Genomic DNA, 9846 nt, shown 5'->3' with positions numbered 1-9846 from the left:
ACTGAAACTCTCAATTTGAACTTCTAGCCATATACCTGGGTGTAGAAGGGGAAGGGACCCATGCCCATAGGGGCTTCTCCGTCTTATTTTTCCTCCATTTCCCTCAGCAGTGGAAATTCACTGAGTACTGATTATGGCAGGAGAGTGTTGGCTCAGCTGTGTGCTTTAAGAACCCATGATGTCAGACCCATATTTTCCTTGGAGAGCCTCTCATCAGCTGCATTGTTCCAGGAAACCATGGTCTGTTCTCTGGGCAACAAAGAGGCCTGCCCAATCGTAGCCCCTTACACCCACAACTCTGCCTGCTGCTATACAGTCCTCAAGGCCCCCACCTCCAACCATCCACCCCCACACCAGACAGACTTCAAGGCCCCCACCTTCATCTTCACAACAACAGAAATCTGTACACAGTGAGCATCCTGGAGCTCCCAGCATTACGTACTCCTCTCCCAGCTCTGTACTGTTTTTACTATAGGAGTTGAGGGTTGGCGATGAAAAGCAGCGTGTTAGAACAGGACAAGGAAATAATATGTTGCTCCACAGAGAACCATAACATGATGCTGCTGATGGTGTCATCTGGCGAGGTCTTCAAAGGGTTTCGGTTCTGACTGAAAGATGTATTTGACCGGATTACAACAACGCCCCCTGACAGGTGACGCAAGCAGCAGCGAGAGATGATGGGAAAACTGTCCCCACAGCCAGCCATCTCTCTAAGTTTTGATGGGCAATTAAGCTGTCAAACCCAGAGGGAAACTTTGAACCAAGATAGCAAACATTAAGGCTGTAGCGGCATACTGTGACAAGTCAATCAACAGTTTCATATATCTGATGTATTTTGGCATACATGTCATTATTAGAAGTCATTATTCCCGAAAATAAAGATATCACCAGTGCCCTGTTTTTGTTCCACATAACATACACACTTATTTACCTCTCCTGATCCCTATGTTTGAGTTGTTTACTACCCAATTGAAATGTTTCATGATGTATTGGCTGAGCCAATAAAAATCATCAGAACAAGGTGCACAGATTCTCTGATCCAACAACTGAAGATTGGAAACGCTCATGTTCAACTCTCCCTCTGACTTCAAAGGAGATCAAACAAATATGACCGGAGAACACAAAGGACATCTTGCTCCTTTAAGATTTTTTAGCTATTCCCTTTTATGTTAATGTGCTATAGTTGTAGAATTATGATAATGTTTTCCTAGAAATGTAACTCAAGGGAAAACAGCAAAGCCCCAGATAAAGAGCCTGAGCCTCGCCATCTCAAAGGTCATTGAAGAAAGGAGGGGGTTCATCCACATATGCTTTAACTACAGGGTCTTCCAAGATTTACAAGCAGGGCTGATATAAGACAAATTGATATCAATTGTGTTTTTGGTGCTAAAATACAAAAAATACCACAGGACTGTTCACATTTTGAGAGAGAGAGAGAGAGAGAGAGAGAGACAGAGCAGATGAGAGCAGATGAGCTCCTGCATTGTTCAGCATGCTTTTACAAAAAGAGAGATTTAGAGTTAGATACAGTACATTCGGTAAAATCTTTAAACAGGTCGACATTCACAAGGCCACAGGGCCAGACGGATTACCATTACGTGTAGTCTGAGCATGCTGGCAAATGTCTTCACTGACATCCTCGACCTGTCCCTGACCGAGTCTGTAATACCAACATGTTTTAAGCAGACCACCATAGTCCCTGTGCCCAAGAACACCAAGGTAACCTGCCTAAATGACTACCAACCCGTAGCACTCACGTCGATAGCCACGAAGTTCTTTGAAAGGCTGGTCATGGCTCACATCAACATTATTCCAGAAACCTTAGACCCACTCCAATTTGCATACTGCCCCAACAGATCCACAGATGATGAAATCTATATTGCATTTACATTTAAGTCATATATTGCACTCCACACTGCCCTTTCACACCTGGACAAAAGGAACACCTATATGAGAATTATATTCATTGATTACAGCTCAACATTCAACACCATAGTGCCCTCAAAGCTCATCACTAAGCTAAGGACCCTAGGACTAAATTCCTCCCTCTGCATCTGGATCCTAGACTTCCTGACAGGCCGCCCCCAGGTGGAAAGGGTAGGTAACAATACATCTGCCACACTGATCCTCAACACGGAGGCCCCTCAGGGGTGCGTGCTCAGTCCCCTCCTGTACTCCCTGTTCACCCATGACTGCATGGCCAACACCATCATTAAGTTTGACGACAACACAGCAGTGATCACCAACAACAACCTTTCCCTCAACGTGATCAAGACAAAGGAGATGATTGTCGACAACAGGAAAAGGAGGACCGAGCACGCACCCCATTCTCATCGACGGGGCTGTAGTGGAGCAAGTTGAGAGCTTCAAGTTCCTTGGTATCCACATCACCAACAAACTATCATGGTCCAAACACACCAAGACAGTCATGTAGAGGAAACGACAATGCCTTTTCCTCCTCAGGAGACTGAAAAGATTTGGAATGGGTCCTCAGATCCTCAAAAAGTTCTACAGCTGCACCACCGAGAGCATGCTGACTGGTTGCATCACCTCCTTGTATGGCAACTGCGTACGGCCCAGTACATCACTGGGGCCAAGCTTCCTGCCATCCAGGACCTCTATTCCAGGCGATGTCAGCGGAAGGCCCAACAAATTGCCAAAGACTCCAGCCAACCTAGTCATTTACTGTTCTCTTTGCTACCGCATGGCAAGCGGTACCGGAGCGCCAAGTTTAGGTCCAAAAGGCTTCTTAATAACAACTTCTACCCCAAGCCATAAGACTCCTGAACAGCAAATCAAATGGCTACCCGGACTATTTGCATTGTCCCCACTCCCATTTTTACGCTGCTGCTACTCTGTTTATTATCCATGCATAGTCACTTTACCTCTACCTACATGTACATATTACCTCAATTACCTCGACTATCCGGTGCCCCTGCACATTGACTCTGTACCCGTACCCCTTGTATATAGCCTCGCTACTGTTATTTATTTTGTTGCTCTTCAATTATTTATTTTTCTTATTTTCATTTTTATTCCTTTTTAACTTCAGTTAATTTTTTTCGTACAACTGTATTGTTGGTTAAGGGCTTGTAAGTAAGCATTTCACTGTAAGGTCTACACCTGTTTTATTCGGCGCATGTGACAAATAACAATATATATAAATATTTCCGGCAATGACATATGTAGGATACTACACTCCAAAACATAAGCTTCACTCCAAATCAAAACTCCAAACCTGATTTTGGACAAAATTACCTGGAAGGATTCCTACTACCAAAGATTCTTATTTCCAAGCTATACAGCAAATGCTCTGACAAACAAACAACAGAAACCTGAAAACACCATCCAACCTAGAACGGAGTTATTAATATTTAGTCTGAAGCTACTTTTAAAGTCAAGAAGAAAAACACATTACAATGTTATATTTTACTTTATTAGGACTGAATGCTCAGGCTACCAAACTATGCTAGGACAGAACATATCGGACTTCAACTTCAATTAGCACTGAGGTGGGAAGTGAGAGGTGTCTAAGCCAATGAGCCCAACAATGGCAGGAGAGTTTCACAGCCGACCCCACCAAAATGCAGAGGCCTTTAAAGTCTCCTCCTGCTGTTCAGAGGTCATTACAATACAGTACTCTCTTGATGTAAAACAATGAAAGGCACGAAAAGAGTACAAAAAGTAGCTCCTTCTGGAAAATCAAAATACTATTTTTGCTGACTACTATAAAAATGGGAACATAAGCAAATTAATCTTCCACACAGACCATCCCCTGGCATTGTGCAGTGCTATATTAACACACTACCCCTCTGTTAAGGGGGTGTTAGCGATGGGTAGAAACTCTGGTTATTAGAGAAAGAGGACTCTGAGTCAGCCAATGTTAACCTGTACAAGTCTGGAACAGTAATGGTAGGCGGCAACCCCAAACAGTTTCAGCTGGACTTTCACATAATCAAAGAGATAGCTCAGCAGGATAAGCTCTCTCTTGAGAAAGATACACCCCCCCCCCCCCCCCCCACACACACACACACCCACTGAGGATATACACAAGCCACAAATTGTAGTCCTTATGGACTCAAACTGGAAATATGTACAAGAAAATAAACTTTTTCCTGAACACACAATGTCTAAACGCTGGTGTCCAAACACCCAGCGCACGCTAGACCTTCTGTCTGAGGACGGACTAGGGTCACCCAGCCACATAATAATATGCACAAGCACAAATGACCTGAGCATAGCAGGAAAGGGTGGCCACAGCACTCAAGGGACTGATTGAAAAAGATTCTTCTACTTTTCCCAATGCACAAGTGGTTATCTCCACCCTGCTTTCACAAAAATACTTCTACCTTGCTACCATACAGCGGGTAAACACAAGTATTTCCCTTGACTCTGCCTCAAAACCAAATGTTTACCTGGTCCACCACTCCACCCTGGACTTGAACAGCCTTTACGACCAGGTCCACCTATATAAGGCAGCAGTGCCCTCTTTGCCCGGACCCTAAAGGACATCGCCCTCAAACGCAGCCCCAACACCTCAAACAAGAGCAACTGATCAATAGACACGCTCTGTCGCACGCTGAGTATGTACATAGTCAATGTAGGCTTCGAGGGGACTCCTACAGTAGTGCTGTAGAATACTTTAACATTGACCTCAACCCAGAGTCTCTCAGAGCGTTCACAGTCAGCCCACTGACACCCGTATCAGATCACAGCAAAATTAGTCTTCTTGAACAGAGCAATACTCAATAATGAGGCATCAAAGCCAAAGGAACTGAATAAAATTAAGAAATGCTATAGATGGAAGGAAAGTACTGTGGAAACCTACTAAACAGTATATTTGACCTACAAGCTTCCCTATCAAATAAAAAAATGTCAAACAGAAAACCGAAGAACAATAACAACAATGAAAAAAGGTTTGATGAAGAATGCAAAATCCTAAGAAAGAAATTGAGAAACCTATCCAACCAAAAACATAGAGACCCAGAAAACCTGAGCCTACACCTTCACTATGGTGAATCACTAAAACAATACAGAAATACACTATGGAAAAAGAAGGAACAGCAAGTCAGAAATCAGCTCAATGTAATTGAAGAATCGATAGACTCTAACCAGTTCTGGGAAATTTGGAAAACAAACAACAACATGAAGAGCTATCTATCCAAAATGGAGATGTTTGTGTAAACCACTTCTCCAATCTTTTTGGCCCTAGAACAAAGAACAAACAGCAAAAAATAATACGTGATCAAATACAAATCTTAGAATTAATGATTAAAGACTACCAGAACCCACTGGATTCTCCAATTACATTGAATGAACTACATGACAAAATACAAACCCTCCAACCCAAAAGGGCCTGTGGTGTTGATGGTAACCTCAATGAAATTATCAAATATACAGACCACAAATTCCCATTTTAAACTCTTTAACATCATCATTAGCACTGGCATCTTCCCCAATATTTGGTAACAAGGACTGATCACCCCAATCCACAAAAGTGGAGACAAATTTGACCCCAATAACTACCGTGGGATATGCGTCAAGCGCAACCTTGGTAAAATCCTCTGCATTATCGTACATTTCCTCAGTGAAAACAATGTACTGAGCAAATGTCAAATTTGGCTTTTTACCAAATTACAGTACGACAGACCACAAGTTCACCCTGCACACCATTGTTGATTTCAAAAAAGCTTTTGACTCAATTTGGCATGAGGGTCTGCTATACACATTGATGGAAAGTGGTGTTGGGGGGAAAAACATACAATATTATAAAACCCATGCACACAAACAACAAGTGAATGGTTAAAATTGTCAAAAAATACATACATTTCTTTCCACATGGCCGTGGGGTGAGACAGGGATACAGCTTAAGCCCCACCCTCTTCAACATATATATCAACGAATTGGTGAGGACACTAGAACAGTCTGCAGCACACGGCCTCAACCGACTAGAATCTGAAGTTAAATGTCTACTTTTTGCTGATGATCTGGTGCTTCTGTCACCAACCAAGGAGGGCCTACAGCAGCACCTAAATCTTCTGCACAGATTCTGTCAGACCTGGGCCCTGACAGTAATCTCAGTAAGACAAAAATAATGGTGTTCCAAAAAATATCCAGTTTCCAGGACCATAAACAAAAATTCCATCTAGACACTGTTGCCCTAGAGCACACACAAAACTATACATACTTCGGCCTAAACATCAGCGCCACAGGTAACTTCCACAAAGATGTGAACGATCTGAGAGACAAGGCAAGAAGGCCCTTCTATGCCATTAAAAGCAACATAAAATTCAACATACCAATTAGGATCTGGCTAAAAATACTTGAATCAGTTAAAGAACCCATTGCCCTTTATGTTTGTGAAGTCTGGGGTCCGCTCACCAACCAAGAATCCACAAAATGGGACAAAAAACTAATTGAGACACTGCATGCAGAATTCTGATAAAAAATATCCTCCTTGGGGACTCCCAGGTGGCGCAGTGGTCTAGGGCACTGCATCACAGAGCCCAGAGACTCTAGCTGTGCGCCCAGGCTCTGTCGCAGCCGGCCGCGACCGGGAGGTCCATGGGGCAATGCACAATTCGCCTAGCGTCGTCCGGGTTAGGGAGGTTTTGGCCGGTAGGGATATCCTTGTCTCATCGCGCACTAGCGACTCCTGTGGCGGGCCGGGCGCACAGTGTTTCCTCCGACACATTGGTGCAGCTGCACACTGTGTTAAGAAGCAGTGTGGCTTGGTTGGGTTGTGTTTCGGAGGACGCATGGCATTCGACCTTCGTCTTTCCCAAGACCGTACGGGAGTTGTAGCGATGAGACAAGATAGTAACTACTAACAATTGGAAACCATGAAATTGGGGAGAAAAGGGGGTAAAAAATATATATATATGCTCCTTCTACAATGTAAAACACCAAATAATGCATGAAGAGCAGAATTAGGCCGATACCCGCTAATTATCGAAATCCAGAAAAAAGCCGTTAAATTCTACAACCACCTAAAAGAAAAGTATTCCCAAACCTTCCATAACAAAGCCATCACCTATAGAGAAATTAACCTGGCCACAAAATTAGGTGGAAACTGAGCTGCACCTCCTACCAAATGTATGACTATACTGTATAAGAGACACATATTTTCCTTAGATTACACAGGCCCACAAAGAATTAAAAATCGAATCAAATTTTGGTAAACTTCCATATCTATTGGGTGAAATACCACAGTGAGCAATCGCAGCAGCAAGGTTTGTGACCTGTTGCCACAAGAAAAGGACAACCAGTGAAGAACACCATTGTAAATACAACCTGTTTTATTTTCAATTTTGTACTTTCACTATTTGCACATTATTACAACACTGTAAATAGACATAATGACATCTTTATTATTTTGTAACTTTTGTGAGTGTAATGTTTACTGTTTATTTTGTATTGTTTATTTCACTTTGGTTTATTAATTAATTTTACTTGATATGGCAATGTAAACATGTGTTTCCCATGAAAATAAAACCCCTTCAATTGGAAATTGAATTGAGAGGGGGAGATAGAGAGTGAGCGAGATAGATAGATTGAGAGCGAGAGTGGGATAGAGATAGATAGATTGAGAGCGGGATAGAGATAGAGAGCGAGATAGATTGAGAGCGAGAGTGGGATAGAGATAGATAGATTGAGAGCGGGATAGAGATAGAGAGAGCGAGATAGATTGAGAGCGAGAGTGGAATAGAGATGGAGAGATAGAGAGAGCGAGAAAGATTGAGAGCGAGAGTGGGATAGAGATAGCGAGATAGATAGATTGAGAGCGAGAGTGAGATAGAGAGAATGAGGTTAAAACAATAGATCTTGAAGCTCCCAGGTTGAGTTGTGCTGCTCCTGGAACAGTTGGGCCCCTGTGGACCAGTTCAGTCCTTCACTAGAGTCCGTCAGCCTCCAACAAAAATACTCACAAAATAAAGGCTGTGAACTCCAAGAACAATCACTTCAGCTGAGTTCAATAACTATTATTCATGTCCCATTTCTCCATCCCTCTGCTGTAGCTACTGTGATGTTAATAAGGTAAGCCCTTGTCTGTTTTCCTAACTGAACTGAAGAGGAGCTTGGGAGAGCTATGTCAACAAGGCCTTTAGTTTTGGTTTGTAAAACTATTCCACGCTCATTTCCCTAAACTCACAGCCATTACCCTTGTGAACATGATGTGATCAGCCATGTAAGCCACAGATGGCGGTCAATGGGCTTCTCATTATGGGTAGGGCCTAGCCCTGGGGCAATGAAGCTAACACCCAAGGTTCTAATGACTAGAACCCAGAGTTTTTCCTGACCTGTGACCATGGGATCAGAACAGAATAAACTATTGTTACATAGCCTATAACTAGCACCTGGAGTATCCTTTAGGTTATGTTGTCAGGAAAGTCAGGGACTTCCTCCCACCTACGGTAATACCCAACCGGTAAGGGTGTATACCCAATCACCAATAGGTCAGTTCGGTTGATGCTACCTGGGTCTGTTTTCATTCTCTATGGGTCTTGTTGAAGTCTGATGACATGACCTTAGTGACCCAGCCTCTATTCATACCAGGACTGTTCACCCTGGATGATATTCTCTCCCCACAGAGCATTGATAACTGTAGCCATTGACGTAGTTTGGTGATGACAACTCATTGTAGGCAATCTGTTGGTTTCTTTCAGATTGCACAGTAGGCATATGTTCCACCGTTTACTTTCCACCTTTGAAAGTGGACAGCATTGAGAAGTGAGACCTTTGTGAGGCCAATTTGAGACCTATGATCTTTGAGGGGCCCGAGGAGACCCCTCTACAGGAGGGGAAAGATGACTGTGGAAAAGATGTTGCCCCCCTCTTCCAAATCCAGCATGTCCTTACATCTGACAGTAATCCAGCTATTATTCACCGACCCTGCCTTCTGATTAGACTACATAAAGGAGCTATACATATTGGCTATGACCTTTGACATGTCACCCTTTTCTATGATGATATGGGCCAAGCTAAGCAGGAGACTTCAAATCTCCTCTACGCACATATTTGACGGCTTTGTTACGATGGTTAAAAAAACCCCCACTGTTTTGGCTTTTCGTGATATAAAAAGAGCTGATGGGCCACTGATCAACAGTCATCACAGGTGAGCGCAACTGAAGTCCACTCTCAATTACCCTCGCAAGGCCGTTAGGACCAAGATAATATAGTAGGAATCATGATCTCCCTATACTCTGTTATATTCACACTGGTGCTGTTCTCTGAGTTTAACACCCGCTCGGCCGTCTTTGCTGTACAGACAGGCAAGCTGGACGAGGGTAGGACAGAGCAGGAGAGCCTGCGATCGATACTAGGCGAAGACATGATGAGCGACAACGCTCTGGCTGCCCCGAGGTTGACGGGACCTCATCCTGGACAACGGACTGGACGACAGCAACACAAAGATCATCATTCTTTCAGTAAGTATCCTCCGTCATCCATTGTCCATCATCACACTAACCTTCCTCATTTTACATTTGCTCAAACTTGAGCCATCATCAAACAAAGATGAAAAGGATAGGTGTTTTATCTTGATTAGATTCCCACAGTGGCAAAATCTATGATAATGTCTCCGCTCCATCAAAGGTTTGGCAGGCATGTGGAGTGATTCAGTTTCTGGCATCTGTATGTCATGCAAGTCATGGACATGGTTATCTCTGCTGTACTGGAACAGGAGAGAGTGATGAGAGGTTATAAAGCCACTTGGACAGATTAGATGTCTGGATAACTGGGCCCACTTTTATACTGGTTTCATATGGCCTGGCTCAGGACCAGACTCCAGAAGGCCGGGGTTTGAGACCCAGAAGATCTGTGCCGCTTCTTAAATGTCCATCTGGC

The sequence above is a fragment of the Oncorhynchus nerka genome, linkage group LG8, assembly GCF_034236695.1.
Source record: "Oncorhynchus nerka isolate Pitt River linkage group LG8, Oner_Uvic_2.0, whole genome shotgun sequence".
In the NCBI taxonomy this organism is placed as follows: domain Eukaryota; kingdom Metazoa; phylum Chordata; class Actinopteri; order Salmoniformes; family Salmonidae; genus Oncorhynchus; species Oncorhynchus nerka.
Note: the sequence above shows the minus strand (reverse complement) of the source record.